This window comes from Bombyx mori, chromosome 22 (assembly GCF_030269925.1).
Source record: "Bombyx mori chromosome 22, ASM3026992v2".
NCBI lineage: Eukaryota > Metazoa > Arthropoda > Insecta > Lepidoptera > Bombycidae > Bombyx > Bombyx mori.
In genome coordinates, this window is record NC_085128.1 from 7723982 (window position 1) to 7743584 (window position 19603).

The 19603-nt window shown below is 40.3% G+C and overlaps 1 protein-coding gene across 1 annotated transcript in view; it reads right to left on the reverse strand.

Annotated features, from left to right (window-relative positions):
* LOC101741124 (uncharacterized) overlaps positions 1-19603 on the reverse strand; it is a 134870-nt gene that overhangs the window by 114127 nt on the left and 1140 nt on the right. The gene's annotated exons all lie outside the window — the stretch shown is intronic.

The window sequence follows — 19603 nt, forward strand, 5'->3', positions numbered from 1 at the left end:
ACAAAATTTACTTTTAAATTTGCTATTCACGCTATTCGGTTAGTTATTCAGGCATAAAACATAATTTTGAAAATGAATGAATCAAGCAATCATTAATCGATTTGTGTAATAAGTACTCGACAACACGTTGGATAGATTTCTCCCTTTGACAACTTCAGCCAAACGAGACATTTGCAGATAAAGACCTTAGCACATACATAAACTTTCATCCTTAACTCTTAAATTACATTGATTTTTACCTCATTTTTTACTTCGATGGTTTACACGTAGATAGCATTTAATAAACTTGTCTTTCTCTATTGTTATTGTATTATTAAAGGATTAATGCTAAGGCACAAATACATAGCCTAATTGAGGGCTCAATTGATCTTATGACCTTGACTCGTGAACATCAAAAATATCAGGCATGCAACAAATCTGCCACTACCATATTATGACGTCACACGTCATACCATACTATGACGTCACATGATAGCGCTCAGACAATGTGGATGGAAACATCATCATTCATTCATATCATTGTACAGTCAAACACGCACTGCAAGTAAACACATAAATTCCGAAGAGTAAGGATGAATTCTGCTCCCATAGTGTGCCGCGATAGCTATGAAGAGATAACTGAAAAATATCAACCAATGCAAAGCACACCCCATGTAATATATGGTACAAAACACAAAGAAAATCAGACTGTGCGTAGATATTTGAAACAAAATATGTACCATCTAAATTTTCAATTCACATTTTTAGACTATGTGACGTTTGTGTATATTCTGGTGACCATTTAAAAATCGAAAGGCTGTAGCCTGGTTTGTCTGCTCACCAACGTAAATGAAAATTCAATTTCAGTAAGTAAATTTATAAAATAATTTCTGGAGAAACATACGTTTAAAAGTAACGTATTAAACCAAATAATGACCTCGAGCGATACATGTGAACCTTTTCGTGCGGTATCACAGACTAACTAAATTATTACCCTCTCGGTGTAAATAACAGATAAATAAATACCCTTGTTTTTCACGAAGAATATTATGGACGGTGAATTATCGCATCGTAATATGTTAACATTGGTTTCGTGTTGTTGGCCCAAACCATTAAATATTTACAACTCATCACGAATGCTGTGAACCATATTGATTCAAAACTCATAGACACAACCCACTGAGTTTCTTGCTGGATTTTCTCAGTGGTTCGCGATTCGGATCCGGTGGTAGATTCAGTGAAGTTATTGCTCTTGTTAGCAAGTTCTCCTGGGTTAAGGGCTGTGCTCTTCCACATGGGTTAAAGCCTGCGATCTCACCTACCAGTCCGCGCGTATTTGGAATATCCCCTTAAGCTATTAACGAATAGGTAGAGAAAAACAAGAGTCAAAGACGAAGTTTGAAATGTGTTACCGGGATCGTCAGCCCTTATGGGGGCATGGAATGGGCCTCGGGGCGAACCCCTCTGCCCGAGCAATGATCTCTCTGCCACGTTGGGTAGGGGTGAATTCAAATGTGTTGGATAGTAGCTTTCTAAGTCTTCAAATACCCGGTATACAACAGATATTGTGGGATCGTGCACCGGTTTCATGTGATATACATTATTTCCCCGTTGAACATAAAGTGTAATTGGATGCCAAAAAGTGTCAGTATGTAAACCGCACCGCAGAGGACACGGTGGTCGTAAACTGGAGGCATAATTTTAACGAGAATGTCATATTAACGATATTGATGACATTAACTATATAACAAAAAAATCGTATTAATATATTTTTTCAATATCATGTATAGATACAACTCTACTTTAAAAAAGGTTTTTAAAATAAGGTAGGTAAGGTTTAAAATAAACGAATACTTTCTAACAACAATGAGTAAGGAACGAACGTGATTCGTTGTAAGACTCGTTTAAAAAATATGTATATTGCAAAAGGTTAATAATATATGTCATACAGATAGAAAGGTTCGAAGAAATTTCAATTATAATAATTTAATGAAATAAATTTAATTTGAAACGGTATTCAAAAACCTGTAATGATTTCCGTAAAACAATCTAATACTATGTATATATTATAATATTGTGAGATGAAATGAAAATACGTTGGTTTGGTTAGTGTAGAATGTAATCTTCCGTATTATTATTTTTCTTTCAAAACATAAAACAATGCGAGCAAATGCGCTGGGAAAAGTTTTGAACTTTTTGTAATAAATTATGCGAAATACAAGGACTCGTTGTTTCAAAGAAAAAAATTAACAAACACACTTTACACATTGTTCTCAGATTACCAAAATACCTTCTTTTATAATCTCTGAATTTTTCATTCTTTTTATACATAAAAACTGGATAAGGAAGCTCTTGCTAAAATCAACAACCACTTAAAAATTCTACAAATTCAGTGTCTTTTCTTCGTCGTCATTTGAAATTTGAATCCTTCGGAAACTCAAACGAAATTATCTACTATCTTGCGATAAAGTTATCTTTATGTTAGTTAATTTAAACATAGAGGCGTTTCCTTTCATTCCTGGAAGCGTTTCATTTGATAAATAAACATTGATTCATTTATTATATTTACAAATAATTAGTAAAAAAATTGTGTTTATTAACAAAAATTTGATACATTATTGACAAATATATACCACATTTAATGATTACTAAAAGATTGATGAGCCACTAAGTACACAAGGTTCCTTTGAGATTTGAAATGGAAGATTCTAATGTTTGATTAACAGCTATTCAAGCCTTCAATTTGAAACGCACGATAGATCTATGATAATAGCCAGCACGACAGTGAATTAAACATAATCATTGCCATTTATTCACGTCATAGAGTATGTGGCATAAGTAGTAGCTTAAAAACTGGTGGTCAATAAAAACGTCTGCCTATAACGCTATGCTCATTTAAGCACCATTCCTAAGACAAAACACAGAAATAATGACCTATGTGCACTCATGCTTAAACTATCAAGAGAGGTTTTAGAAAATGATTTTTTTACTTGAATGCAAAGGATCTGAAATCACAAAATCTATTTAAATATTTTTATTACAGCTTAAGTTAAGCTCTATTCTACTTCTTAAATATTATAGTTTTCATTCTCCATAAAAACTGTTTTCGGAAATTCAGGTCGATTAATAAATTAAAAAGGCTTTTAACGTATGAATTAATTTATGTGCATTGTATTTTAAGCTGTAAACAAAAATGAGTGCTTTCAGGATCCATTTTATATATTGGTTTCTTAGAAAAATCACAGAATAAATAGTGTAATAAGAAACGTATTCAATCACTGAACGAGAAACGTAATAAGAAGGAAAAAGAACCAACCTAGCACTGCAGAAATATTAGAGTTTTGCGGGTTTCTTGTGACACGAGGAAAAAGCTTTGCTTTTATTAAATCGAATACTTACAATAAATCTGTACATTAAGGTTAACCAAACACAAGGTGTCTGAAAAACAACACACATTTTTTATAGCCATCGATGGCAAAAGAGGATATAGCCAAGCTGATATTAAATACTGACCGTGGTTAATGGACACTAACAATAGCAACGACACAATCACCACTCATCGAATACATTATAAGTACAGAAAGCACTATTGTTCATTACATACGACATCTAATAAGAAACACTGTATTCACATTCTCAAATAGACTGCAATGTTTTTTTTTTTTTTTTTTAATAACTAAAACAGGAAGTCTATGTTCAAATTAATTAAGCAGCTTTTATTCTTTACTATGTTATTAGCTTCATCCAGGCGTTTTCAAATGGGCTATGAGTTCCATAGCTCCCGCTCTGTAACACTCACTTTCAACGTATTTTATTTTGGAAGCTTGAGTTACAAAGGGTTAATTTGCATATAATTTTCAACGCAAATGCACCGTGTTTTTGGTACAACGTACAGTACTACTGCTCACTTTAAATTTAAACAGCTTTGTGAAATGCCAAATCGTGCTTGTAAACATTCGTATAACATGTAAATAAAATACTGCTTGTTAATGGAAGAAAATTGGAACGTATGTAATTTTGTCCAATTTATGTAACAAATCCTTGGGATAGTGAATAGATAGAAGATTCGGTAGTATCACAACTCAGTTAGTAATCGATTAAATTTGATGCAGTTGTTTTTACTTAGATCAGACTCCCAGGATATCGAGCTAATGCAACCGAAGCCCTTAGCTGTTTTAGTGTGGGAAGCCACTCAAAGTTTGTTTTTAAAAAACGAATGATACAAAGAAAATAGGTTTAGACAAACTCAGCTATCTCAATCTAAATCCTAGAATAATTTTACATCATTAAAGTGTTCTCATTTTGGTATGCATAAATTATTTGCTATTTTTCGACTAAATAACTGTTCACATTGGGTCAAATTATTTACACATACCAATGCGTAAAAGGGTCTAATTGAAAGGGCCGTCAAATCCATTAAGTGATCAAACGCAACCTGGCCTTAGAAAACTTGAGTTTTCTGAACTTAATGGAATTTTAATACGATATTGATTCGCTAATTTCATAGAAGAGTTGAAGAACAACCAAACGGAGAATAGAAGAAGACTAGAATAGAGTGTGCTTTAGTGCACACTAATATAAAATAAAAGAGGCTAAACATTAAAATATAAAATAAGTACAATGGTTGACGTTATCGCTAATCTATCTCTTCCAGACAATCAAGTGGACAAGAATCATCCAATGAAAGAAAATAGCCGTGGTCTACTTACCGATTGAAAGAATTTTTTTTTATTGCTTCGATGGATGAACGAGCTCACGGCTCACCCGGTGTTTAGTGGTTACCGAAGCCCATAGACATCTACAACATAAATTCCGCCACCCATATCTTTGGACATTTGCTGAAATATTCCTCCACACTAACTCAGCCGAGCAGTCCTCCAAAACTTACTCGAGTTCGGTATTTTTATTCGACCATTACAATATTCCTCAACTCTATTCGAGTGAGGTAGAGTCGAGGTATTGCGTCACCATGACGTCATCAGTTCGAGGAAATTTGATCAAGCTAGCATCAAACCCATAGAGATCAGTCTATGGTTAATGTCAAAGTCAAGCTGCCACTGCCTGTTTGACTCTAGTAGCATTAAAAAAAAAAAAATTATTAATAAATTAAAATAACCATACCACATGATCCAAATGAAAGTTATAAATTACAGATATTCTATGTAGACACAAAGGCACATTATGCGCAAACCTTAAAATTGCCTGTTGCGTAAAATCGCAGAGCAATTAGCACTTGTAATCTCGGCGTTAAAGGTAGTCCACGATTGTTTTCATTAATGTTGTTAGTCAACAAAGGCAGCAAAATATCTACAACTGAATCTTTGCTGAATCGGTAACATTTTCGGAATTCGTCGTCGTCGTAAACTTCCAAGGGGTTATTCCCATATCCCAAATACCTTTGCGACGGATAATTATATACTCTGTTATCAAAAATATACTTACACTACAAAAATAACTACTATCAGAAGCCATCTTGTAGGTACTAAACGCTGTTTCAAGGTTTTGAGGAACGTTCAAGGTACGTCGCGATGTACCTTGACTTGACAGTTCATTTACTCCGCTCCGGTGAGGAAACTTTTCGAGGAGCGTTTGAGTGGAGTTAATTTTTACGATCAAGCATAGCAAAACGCGCATTGGAGGTTGAGTCAAGTCGAATTAAACTCGTGTGAACGACTAAACATATCGGGGATAAGTCTCAGCTTTTACAGTATAACGGCAGCCCCGCCCTTCAGGTCGAAACGCATTACTGCTTCAAGGGAGAAATAGGCAGGAAGATCGTACCTACCCATGCGGTCTCGTAAGACATGCTGCCACCACTTATTTATATAATATAAATTTCAATAAAAATATTAAGTACTATTTTAACCATGAAAATAAATAACCAATTATATATAAATATCACATCATATTTACAAAATTGACTAAATATGTACAAAGAAAAATCTGACTGTAATGAATATATGAACGAGATCAGAATATGATATGAATATGATATTAATTCTAGGAGAGTATTACATATTGATAACTAAAAGTCTTGCTGTCAACAGAATAGACGGAGCTGAAATACGTGAAGGATCTGCAATAAAATTATGTTTCAATTTAACAAGGATTTACATTTTAATACCAAGCCGCCATTATTAATAGAAAACATCCGACTAAGAATAGTTCAAATTGTTACAGTTTAGTTATAATTTTATGTATAACGGAATTATGGTAATGAATCGGTTCAAGGGACTGCATACATAAAAGTTGGGATTCCAGCCAACAAAGTTTGAATTTAGTGCAGCATAAATTTCAAGATTCAACATGACAATCGCTATTTATTATAAAGAAAATGGAATTAAAACATGAAATAAGAAAGTTTATGTATAATTATATATATAATTATATATTCTTTCTATACGCTTCTTTGTATAAAATATATAATATTGCATGTAAAGATCAGAGAACGGTTTTGCTACAAAACAAGAACTGCTATTAAAAGTACTATAAAATGTACAAAGAAAAAGTAAACAATTAGATATACATGTGACATGTAAATATAAGAGATCAACATCAAAATTTTCAATGAAAATTATTGGATGCTAGGCAGAATGTTCTAAAATAAATAGGAAAGAAAATATTTTCTCTATGCTTAACTGTAGTACGTACGTTATACTTTTTACGCTTACATCTCACCCATACATTAATTACACAACTACTTCGAACACTGCTTATTTCTGCCGTGAAGCAGTAATGCGTTTCGGTTTGAAGGATGGGGCAGCCGTTAACTACACCGAAACCTCGGAACTCATATCTCAAGGTAGGTGGCGGCACCAGGAGGACGGGACGGCGCGTCGGCGGCTGCGGACTGCGATGCGGTCCGCATTTTCGTCGTCGCTGTCGTCGCCGAACATACTGTTGAAGAGCAACCCGGTCGGCGGTGTATCGCGTTCCGACCCGGCAGGCTGGTTCTGGCCCAGCGGGGTATCCCGGAACACCAGCGGCACCGCCCGGGCGGCCTGGTAGGGCCGCCGTACCGCGGAGACCGACGTCGTTGGTCGTCGACTATCGCCTCGACGACCCGTCGGTCGGGCGTCCTCGGGGTGGTGCCGCGGGTCTGGTTGTAGTGTTGACCGCGGGAACCCCCCTACTCTGAACGGGTTCTGACCCCGGACGGAGATCGGACGTCGGGTGTAAGAGTGCAGGGGAGTCGTTTAGTGGGTGGGCCCTAAAATCCTTGGGCCCGCGATCTGCTCTCAACACCTGCAGATCGTTGAGTCTCACATACCCCGCGCGCCCCCTAGGCGCGGGGACCTCGTAGTCGGCCCCAAGCCCGAAAAAAAAAAAAAAAAAAAAAAAAAAAAAAAAAAAAAAAAAAAAAAAAAAGGTGGCGGCATTTAAGTTGTACATTTCAATGGGCTGTGGTTACCACTTAACACCAGGTGGACCGTGAGCTCGTCCATACAACTAAGCAATAAAAAAATTGGCTTTTTGTGGTACAGGTTAGCAAAATATGCTATGGATTACAAAATACTCAAACAAAGTCAATTAACCTTTCTCTTTATAATGAAGAACAAGAGAAAATTCAGTAACAAGACAAAACTCAGTAACTTTCTGCTTACGTTTAGACGATTTCCAAAAATGAAATCTTTGTAAGTTAATATTTCCGGTTGTTACCAAAGCACGTTCTGTAGTTCAAAGTGAGTTATAATCTGCTTTACATAAAACAATAGAAAACGCATTTATAACTTTGCAATTTTTATCAATACATAAGTCCCGACAGAATAATTTACTTTTTACTGGTTCGTAATTTGCATGAATATAATTCATGGCTAGGATCGCGTCTAAAAACATTTTGGAGGCAAAGATTAGTGGTTTAAGCTTCTTTTTTGCCTGCCTATCTGCTAGTAGCCTAGAGGGGCTATTCTGACTTCATGACTGGTGGGCGAACGGGGCTCAATCAGAACTTAGGCTTATAATTAGAATTTTATTTTAAATGGCGTTTTTAACACGTCCTGTTGTAGGGACCGATGAGTTGATTAGCGGGTTTCTTAAGCCACCGTATCCCAGCAGCGGACTCCCCACTTGCGTAAGAATGGCAACGTCGTTCAACATTCTTTCGATTCTGTGTCTATCCAGGAAGCTTTTACATTGCCATTTTTTATCATTGCTTAGATTGATGGACGAGCGCACAGCCCGCTTGATGTTAAGTGGTCACCGGAGCCCATATACATCTACAACTTTATTGCCGGCACCCACCTTGAGACATGAGTTATAAGGTCTCACTTTTAACCGTATAACGGCTGCCCCGATTTCCATATTTTTTCATAATACCCTTTTGAATTTAGGGTTTACTGCCAGTCTTATATATTTACATAAATTAAGTTTCAAATGGCCAGTACCGTACAAAGGCGACTTCATTTTTTAGATATGGAGCTATCTCTATCTATAAAAATGAATTGCTGTTCGTTAGTCTCGCTAAAACTCAAGAACGGCTGAACCGATTTGGCTAATTTTGATCTTGAATTATTTGTAGAAGTCCAGAAAAGGTTTAAAAGGTAGATAAATATGAAAATGCTCGGAATTGAATAAAAATAACAATTTTCCGGACGGATTCCTTTTGTTTGTTTTAAGTTTATTTTATACAAAAGCTTAAGTCTTTTATTTATCGATTGAGGCACTACGAAGTCTGCCGGGTCAGCTGGTTATTTATAAATATTTGATATTTAATTTGTGGAGAAGGCTTCATGTTATGGCATCTAAGGCTCCGGTAACCACTTTACACCAGATTATTATTTGTATGAGGTACTTTAAGCGCATGTTCAGATACAGATGCTATGTATAAAAAAATACGGAAATTTTCTGAAAATACGAATATTTTTTTAAGCGTCCATAGATGTATGCGTAGTTCCTCAAACATCGACAAACAACAACTTTTAAGTTTGTGACAACGTAACATTGTAAAACAATTACTAAAATTAAAAGAATAAACGCGTGATTAAACCATAAGAGTACTTTTAATTATGTGTTAATTTGGTCAACTGCTTTGGTAATCCCACTTACTAAACTAAACTAAACTCTTACCAACCAATAATTATATATTACACATAGCTGTCTATCACAGTGAAAGAACTAACCCAACCATTTCCGATCACAGTTTAGACGAATAACTAGCGTAATTCTCCCAATTAACATTGGAAAGCCAAACAATATTCTCTTTTATAAGATCAGACTGTTACACCACAAATCCAACTATTAATGCAAATCTTGAAACAAAACACTCTAGCAATAATAATATTATGGTTATCTTTGGGAAATTGCTTAATTTCAAACTATAACCACTAAAGACAGGCTTGTGTAATCCACCGCAGTTTTACTGTCACCCCAGGCCGGTTCCGGAATGGCGAGGCCCGCATTTGGCGTAAAACCAATTTAATTAGAACGAACAGAGAGAGAGAGACGGAATACAAAAGCAATTATGGAAGTTAAAGATTAAGAGTAAGATAATAATCATCTTCCATGCCCTTCGGAGAAACGAATGGCTTTTTATACAGTTCAACTTGTTTCTTTGTGTTCGATTATTTTGCGCTTTAAACTTTATTTGATATTGGGCTGCCTACTTTCTTAGTAGCATAGCAGAGCTTTTCTCACGGTAAACATGCATGATTATTTCGGCAATGCGCAGATGATAGTACAAGCCCCTGTGGGTTGGCATAAGTCCTAGCATCGTTACTTTACTTAATTGATTATACAATTTTCTACTAAATAATGTGTTGAATAATGTACAAAAATATCCGGATTTCGACGTGTATTGTTGTTGGAAATTTTAATTTAATATTTAACACGACCCTCAATATTAAAGATTATCGACGCAAAGAGGGGATTTAATCGTTCCATACTTCAAGTGGGTGAGTTCAATCCCGGGCATAATCAGTAGATTTGTGAAAAGTCCTTTATATTCAGATACCTATTGGTGTACATATTTTTTACTTTTATTTATTTTTAGAACCCATAACACAGGTGAAAATCGTTACGTAGATGAATCGGTGATATGAAAAATTGTGGTTTATTTGGTTATAAATTACATTTTATCAATGTACTTACTACCTTAATTAATTTCACAATAGAAACACAATTAACAGTGATCAGAGAAACTAAAAAATGTGAACTTATTATGTTATAGATAAAGACACAGCAAGTCTCGACAATAAGGAATAGATCCGAGCAGTATGTGGCAAGCTCAGAATACAGAAAAAAGTTTTTTCTGTATTCTGAGGTGGCAAGAATCTAAAGAATTTGAAAAGAAGAACACATTTCATTAAACTTGTTCATAAATTGGCATTTCATTGTGTTCAGAGTATATCGATATGTGTATCATAATATGTATATCTATATGAAAAATTTAGCGAGAAAGTGAACTTATTTTGAAAAGTAAACGAAAGACAAATTCAATCCAAAATCTACGACTGATGGACCACGAAATATATTCAAAGATATACAGAACGTGACTTAACATTTCAAATCAAACAAAAAAGGCCATTCAGTATGATTTAAGTATCGATCTTGGAAATTTCAACAAGGTTATTGAAAAGCATTTGTGGCAAAATACATAATAAGCAACGATTGAATTTGATGATTATTTAATTAAATTGTTTTTCCAACGGTACGAATACATTATGATATTTATTGTAACGATCGATCGAGGTAATGGAAAGCTAATTAATTACATAACAGTATCCACGAGCGTCAGAAATAAATAAAATAAGGAACATAATCGTGAAACTGTGTAAACTGTGTACGATATTTGAAATCCTACTAAAGTATTGAGTATTTACAGATTTAAAATGCAACGAAACATAAAACATTAATACACATAAGCTGAAACTGGTTGACAGGCTTTAAAATCGAGTATGAATTGTCCACATGACAAATTCGCTCATACGAAACACTGCGAAAATGTGATAAAGAGATTAACATAATGAATCTATGCTTGTTTATTTGTATGATATTGTGTGATTTAAAACTTAACTAAAGCATTATTGGACTTGGGCTATAATTTACAAGATAACTTTCTAAATTTAAAGCACATATTTTTTTTTCCCTACCTATGCTGATAGCCTTGAGAGGCTATTTCAGCTTCGCCCTAACGTTAGTAGGTGAGCTCGCGGGGCTCAACCGGAGAGTTGCTAACACTGACCCTAGCAAGAGCAGTGCTTCGCAGAATCTACCACCGGATCGGAAACGCGACCCACTGAGAAGATCCGGCGAGAAACTCGAAGTGATGTTCGGAGGGCGACCCCGTTTTGAAGAGCACCGCTGCGCTTTTCGTGGGGTTGATGTCTATTCGCCACTTCCGGAACCACTGTCCCATGGTGGCTACTGCGATCTGGAGTCGCCGATGAAGCAGCGACATCTTCCTACACGAGTAGTAGATAGCCGTGTCATCGGCGAAGAGCGCTAGATGGGTCTCCGGAGACCGGGGTATATCATTGATATACAAACTAAATAATAACGGGGAGAGCGCGGAGCCTTGCGGGACTCCGGCAGTCAGTTGACGGGGACGAGAACGAGTTCCCTCTACTCGATATCGAAACGAACGGTTCGACAAGAAGTCTCGTATGATGAGCACGAGTCTGTCTGGCACTCCCATGTTGTACAGTTTGTAAATTAAACCGTTGTGCCAAACTTTGTCGAACGCCTTCGCGATGTCGAAGAAGAGGGCGCCGGTCGGGATTTGTTTACGCCTATTTAGTCCTATCAGAATGTGCTCCGTGAGGCGGTGCACTTGTTGTACGCACGAGTGTTTTGAGCGGAATCCGAACTGTTCGTCTATGAGAATTTTGTTCGCGGTAACAAAATCCCAGAGGCGTTTCCTAAGGAGACGTTCGTAAATTTTTCCTATCGTCGAGAGGAGACTAATCGGACGGTAACTAGAAGTTTCGTTTCTCGGTTTGCCCGGCTTATGTATACCGATAACGTCCGCTTCTTTCCACACCGCGGGAAAGATGCAGTGCGTCATAGCGGCATTTAAAATTGTAGCCAACATTGCTATCAGTTGGACTGGCAAAAATTTTAGCGCGCGGTTGTGGATGCCGTCGGAGCCTGGTGCCTTCCTAGGTTGGAGGTTGTGGATCGCGTCTCTAACTTCGTCCGTGGTAATGGGGGGGTAACGCGTCCGAGGGCGGCAGGGAAGCTCTGCGCTCGACCTCCCTGTCGACTAACTCGGTGTGTTCGGGGTCCGCGTGTTGAGTGCTGGTGGTGCACTGCTCTTGCAGTGCATCGGCCAGCAGCTCAGCCTTGTCATCGTCATCGAATGCCGGTGGTTGGCCTGAAGGGCGTAAGAGGGGAGGCATAGTAGCGGTAGTTTCGGATTTGAGAGTCCTAGCTAGTCGCCACTATGCTTGGTGGGAGGGCGCGAGTTGTTCTAAATAACTATGCCAATTATCGTTACGCGCGTCGCTTAAGCGGGAGTGGACTTCGCGTTGTAGACGACGCATCTGAATCCGGTTTGCATGCGTGGGAAGACGATCGTAGGCCCGGATTGCCGCGTTCCTAATTCTTAAGAGATTCCTAAGATCGGGGGACAGTCTGATGCGGTGGAAGCTGTCCTCCACATCGACTTCTTTAGAAGATCTAATGATCGCGGAAGAGATGTGATCGGTAATGATGTTTATGGATTCGACGGTGTCCTCGGGGGATGGATTCGAATCCGGGCCGTAAGGGAGGATTGGCGGAGCGGCGTCGGCTAGGCACGTGCCCAGCTTATTCCAATCCACCATGGTCCTCGTAACAGTGGCTGGGTTGTGAGGGCGACCGAGCTGCATAACGACAGGTCGGTGGTCTGAGTCGAGCTCTGACATTGCTTCGATGGAACGCAAGCGCAGAGTTACGTTCCTAAGCAATGCCAGGTCTATAGTGCTCGGACGGAGCGCGATGTTATACGGATAACATGTTGGAGTTGGGGGACCGACTATTTCAAAGGTGAGGTCGTCTATAAACGCGTCGAGACGCCTACCGTTAACGTTTGTACGATGGCAGTTCCACCTAGTGTGGTGGCAATTTAAATCGCCTGCCAGGATGACAGAGTCTCCCATGCCGAACAGTGACTCGATGTCACTGCTCAGAAGGGGCTTGTCCGGGGGGAGATAAACGGATGCGATGAAGATCGGCTGGTGTCCCGTCAGCGAGATGCGGCACACTGACGCCTCGATATGTGAGAGCGAGGGAGTATCGAGAGGGACAACGTGCAGGGCCCGCCTATAGTAAATGGCAGTCCCGCCTTTGGAGGCGGTGAGTCTGTCATTCCTAACCATGACGTAATTCGCGACTTTCGGGTCGCGACGCGAGGGCTTCAGACAGGTTTCCTGCACTAATAGAATATCTACAAGATTATCGCGGAGGAATTCAAAAATTTGATCGCGTTGCCGCGCGAGTCCGTTAGCATTATAGAATGCTAACGTAAGGGAATACGGTTTTTCTCTACCTTTTTGCGCCATTGGTTACCGGTAAAGATTTTATAACGTACGCGACACGGACTCGTAGACGTCCATGTGATCGAAAGCGGCCGCGAGCCGCTGTTCGGGGGTTACCGACCTACGTATCGCGTCTGCGAACGATCGCAGACGGTCGAAGTTGACCGCGGTGACGAAGTCACGCACGAGCGCGAAGTCGTTGACGGCAGAGGGTTGCGGGGGACGGAACGCGGGCGCGGGGCGAGGTGCGAGCAGGGGCTGGGGCGCGGGGCGTGTCACGAGCGGGGGCGGGGGTGCGGTTTCCGTTCCCGCCTTCGTATACGGCAGCGGCTTTTTCCACGCCGAGACCGTGGGAACTGCAGCCGGCACGAAGGCGGGTTTCGGCACTGAAGGTGCCGAAGTCTTTGGGCCGACGGTTCGCGGAGCTGGGTGGGTTGGGCGTTTTCGCGGAGCCCTGGGACATCCACGGTAGTTCGCGGGGTGCCCTTGCTTAAGGCATAGGACACAGCTGGGAGGTTCGGTCGCGGTTTCCCTATCTCTAACGCAATCTAACGTAGCGTGATCGCCGAGGCATTTCACGCAGCGGGGGCGCGCGTGGCAATTACGCGCCGAGTGGCCATAGAGTTGGCACCTGTAGCACTGCCCGGGAGTGCCACGCTTGTGGGGGGCTTCGATCGAGATCCCGGATAGGCCGCAAATTGTCGTGAGACATGCGATCTTCTTTTTGGCCTCCGGGGTGGGTTCTAACGCCACGAGTATCATATTATAGGGCTGTTTGCCCCGCCCGCTGTGCATCCGGTGCACACTAACTATCGGGAGGGCCTGAGCGGTCAGATCCTCCTTAATGTAGTCTATTTCTAGCTCCTTAGGGACTCCGCGTATTACTACGCGGAGCTCGCGGTCCTCCTGAAGAGCATAGGTGTGGAAACCTATGTTCTCCTTTCGGAGGTATGCTGAGAGGGCCCTATGGTCGCCCGGCGTTGCGACCTTGATCTGAATCCCATGCGCGACGTTACGCGCATGGGTGTAGTTAATTTTATTTGCCTGAAGGGCCTGGGACACGCGATTCCACGCTGTCTTCTCTTGAAGTATCAGCGGGGGCGGGGCAGCTACTTTGGGAGCGGGCGCGGGCTTGGGACGCGGCGGTGGGGTTACGCGGCGCGCGGAGTCCGACTCCGGTGTTACGACTACCTGCGGGCGGGAGGCGGTCGCGGATTTAGTCTGTTTCGTCGTGGAGCTCCGGGACTCCACGGCGCGAGTACGCTTTTTGCCGCGCGTTACGGTTTGGAACCCATCCGAAGTTCCAGGCTGAGGGCTTGACGCGGATTCGAAATCCATCTCCGATTCGGTATCGGAGCCTGAACTCGAAACGATCAAGGTCGCGACGGACGAAGCGCGCGATGACGTAAACGACGCGGGCGCGGGGGTGGGGGTAGCGCTAGGCGCTTCGTGAGTCGCATCGTCGGAACGTGCGCTCGAACTTAACGCGGCGGCGGGGGGCGCGCGGCGTGCCTCCGAGGCACGGTTGAAATACGCGGCGACGGACGCGGGGGGGGAGGGATTGCCACGGGAGGCCCTATACGCTAAGTACTCGGCCCTAATTGACGGGTACCTATCCCGGAGGAACCCGACAATGTCACTAGCACTTTCACTGACACTTTCTTCATGCTGCATTTTCGGTCTTCTTGCCCGGGGGGGGCGGCCCCGGGACTTTTGTTGAACTCGCCGAAAGGCGAGGCCCCGGATAGGATTTGTAACCCCCCTGTGCTGCAGGACAGCAAGGAGCAGGGGGGGGGGAATGCCTATGCCGTGAAAACGGCAATCGGCGGGGAAAAGGAAAGGAACCCGCTCGGGCTGTATAGTGCTACAGCAGGCAGAATCGCGAGCGGGGGTCTAGTCTTGAAAAAGACTGTTGTTTTGGGAAGGGTTAGGAAATCGCTAGCCTGTGAGTGCCACAGGAAGCCTGATCGTAGCGATTGGTTTTGCCTTGAAAAAGGCAGTTGGTAAAGGGTGGGTTCGCGGTTACAACACTTTAGCGCACAAAAATGGACTCCGAGACGCAAATCGCAAGCGACCAACGGATCGGCACGTCCGCACTACTGAATTGTAAGCACGATGTATTCACGGTCACTACACTGTCGAGCACAACTGTGAGTTCAGAGACGCAGCTCGCAAGCGGGCCACGGATCGGAAAGCACGTCCGCGCACGACCGAGTCGTGAGCGAGAATGAGCACATATTAAATATCGTTATCTTATTTCAAGGAATTTATGTTAATTAACTAAATAATTATATAATTAATCTAAAGGAGCTGGAGAATAATATCAAAGAAAACAATGAAACAACTTAAATCGTTAAATATAAAACTTATGATGTCAAATAAATTATTTTACAAAATGGATGATTGTCATATGTGAATAAAGCCCGGACTGAAATTAATATACGATTAACTGTTGGATAATATTTACAATCCAAAATTTTCTTTGACGACTCAGAAATGTCCGTTTCGATATTTATAATACCATATCTTAAAATACGGTTTTTAAATGATTTTAATAAACCTCTCCAAAAGACTGTTGCAAAAGCTGTTTTATGTTCTTAATGAGATACACACAGACTTCTTTCCTTTTGTCATCTTTACCATCTAGTAGATCCATCCTGTCTCTTCTTCTCGCGAAACAGTTTTGTATTCCTGTTCGAAGGTAGATATAATCATGGTATAGTAGAATGGAAAGTTCGTCTTCATTTTCAAGGTAGATAGATATCAGTATTCATTTTTCGGTGATTCTGGTAATATCAGCTCGGAATCACCAGTATTTGCAACCAGACATCAAAATCAATAATTAAGTATCTATTTGCAAAAGTGAAGCATAACCTTTGTCCTACCTGAAAATAAAACATCTGGTCGCCCTATCTACTGCGTCCGAGCCCACTGAGTTTCCCGCTGGATCTTCTCAGTGGGTTGCTTTTGCGATCCGGTGGTAGATTCTGTGAAGCACGGCTCTTACTAGGCTCAGTGTTAGCAACACTCTGGTTTGAGCCTGGTGAGCTCACCTACACGTCAAGGAGAAGCTGAAATAACCTCTCAAGGCTATCAGCATGGGTAGAAAAAAAAAGCGTCCATTTTAAGCTTTTTATAAAAATCGATCGACAAAATAGTAAGGTTTTTTATCTTATCAGGAGTTTACGAAAAATAGTTTACAAATTCATGTCTATAGTTGAAAAAAAACTTGGTGATTTGCCAGCGGGGGAACATCCAACTTTTCAATTTATAATTAAGATTCGAATGTTAAGATAACCGGACAGGGTGAATGGGAAACATTTATAACTTAAACTAGATTGCAACGCTACCTGTTAAATTAAAATGTTAATTTAAATAATTACCGGAACTACGTAAACATACTACAACTACGTAAAAATCAATTGTCCATTATGACGTAATCTGAACGATTTTTTGAAATGAATTCATTACAATAAGATATCTAAAGACGTAGACACATCACACACCTACCTAACATACATGCTAACTGATCACCGGTTACAATAGTACAACTTTTTTTTTTTCGGACAGCGGGCTCCTCCGAGGTTTCCGCGCCTAGGGGGTACGCGGGGTATGTGGGACTTGACGGTCTACAGATCTTGGGTGTGTTAGGGCCCTACACACCAAACGAATCCCCTTGCACTCTCTCACCCGACGTCCGATCTCCGCCCGGGGTCCGAACCCAGATCGTTTTTTTTTTTATTACCCTTATAGGCAGACGAGCATATGGCCCACCTGATGATGAGTGGTTACCGTCGCCCATGGACTTCAGCAATGCCAGGGGCAGAGCCAAGCCGCTGCCTACCGTTGAGTACTCTCCACAAGCCTCGTTTGAAGAAGAACAATTAGGGGGGTACCCGCGGTCAACACTACAATAAGACTCGCGGCGCCACCGCGAAGACACGGCTCATCGTGGCGATTGTCGACGACCAGCCTCATCAAACTTTACGATACCGCGGCCCGTCAGGCCACACGGTCAGTGACGCTAGTGATACCCGCTGGGTCAGAACCAGCTGGCCGGGTCGGAACGCGATGTCACCGCTCGTGCTCTTGATGATCGTTGCTCTTCTACAGCACGTTCGGCGAAGACAACGCGGACGGCACTGCGACCCACTGCTGTGTCAATAGTTGTAATCGGAATTTAAAGAGTACATTAACGGTTCGGAATGCGTGAACGCTCAGCTATACATTAATTCCGCGTGACGATACCCACCCTTGTGAGGGACACCACCAATATTAACAACCAAGCAATAATAAACACACATTTGAACCGTGAATTCTTTTTTTTTTTTAATAATCATTGAAGTTCTGATTCGACTTTACGCTTTCTTGAAAAACAAAACGAGTATATACAAGCTGTTCGCAGACAAAAGCTCCGTGAAGACAATAGTTTGAAAGCTTTGTCCATTTTGCCGAATGTCATTGTTACTGAAAGCTACAAAGAACAACGTACGTGAATCTCACGGTCGGTTTACTCTATTCGATGTGTTTCATTAAATGAAATAAAAAACCTAAATTCTTAGCGTCAATCTTGAGGTTCAGTAAACCTTTTCTAATTAACTCGAACGAATACTGAAATGCAGTAAGATGATGCTTTGTTATTATTTACTTTTATGTAGGAATTTACATTTGAAATTTTAATTCTAATGACAAAATATTATCTATATATTAATACGTGAAGGAAAAACTGTATCCCTTTTTACGAAAATTGTGCGGACGGAGGAGTATGAAATTTTCCACACTTATAGAGAATATAGAGAAGAACTGCACAATGCTAATATTTTTCTTAAATAATGCATAAAAGATACATTAAATCAATAAAGAAAACATTACACACACTACATACCATGTATTAGACGCACACACGCATACATACTATTTATTGTCAAACTTTTGTTCTTGACGTCTGTTGTCAAATTGAGAATAGAATATGGTTTGTCTTTGTTAATATTTTTAATAGTGGGCGAAATTTGTGATTATAGAAGTTTAAAATACAATCATAATAGTGTACAAACTTACAATTCCAATTAATTATAGTCGAATTTCGACTACTGCGGGACCACTAGTTAATATAAATCTACCATATTCTTTTCACGTTCCAAATTTTCTGAGAAAAGTAAAATAGCGCATAAAATATGTCTTGTTATTCCGTTATTTAATACAGAGTATTGATACAACGAACATGAATTTCATGGAACGAATCACATGTGCTATCGAAAGTCGAAACTCATGAATTTTAATTCCAAATCATTTAGCGTTCATAGGATCTTAAAAGGAAAGACCATGGCAGGGCATTTTTTCGGAACATATTAATATTCTAATGTATGTTAATTTTAAGAATCGGTTTCCGCTATGAAGGTTTAGATAGTGAAAATATTAAAAAAATTCAATAAGCTTCTTTGTCGTTATAAATTAAAGTAATTTATTTGCTTCAAGTACTTATTTGTAACATAGCAATCAAGTGTTGTCCGTTTATTACCAACCTTTTATTTTAATAACAACTAACTATAGTCAGTTATAGTTAGTTGGTTAGTTATAACTAAACCTATTTTAAACGGTAGGCAGTGGCTTGGCTCTACCCCTGGCATTGCTGACGTACATGAGCGAGGGTTACCACTCACCATCAGGTGAGCTGTATGCACGTCTGCCTACAAGGGCAAATATAAGTAAATATAAACATAATTATGTTTCCGGCTTTCTTTACTTATCTGTCTTTTTCTAATTTCGTTTTTAATGATTGGACGCATTGTGTATTCATACGGGCTTTTACCACTCATAATATTTCTAAAAATCATTTTATTTTCGATAATATAACACGATATTATATGCATAACTAGCTGACCGGGCAGACTTCGTTGTACCTCAATCGATAAATAAAAGACCTAACCTTTTGTATAAAATAAACTTAAAACAAACAAAAGGAATCCGTCCGACGGGGGACACATCAAAGGGAAAAAATATATATTATTTTTATTTAATTCCGAGAATTTTCACATTTATCTACCATTCAATACCAAAATTAGTCAAATCGGTCCAGCCGTTCTCGGGTTTTAGCGAGACTAACGAACAGCAATTCATTTATAAACTATTAATCATAGTAATCATTTGCGGCCACGTGTTTAAATCAATCC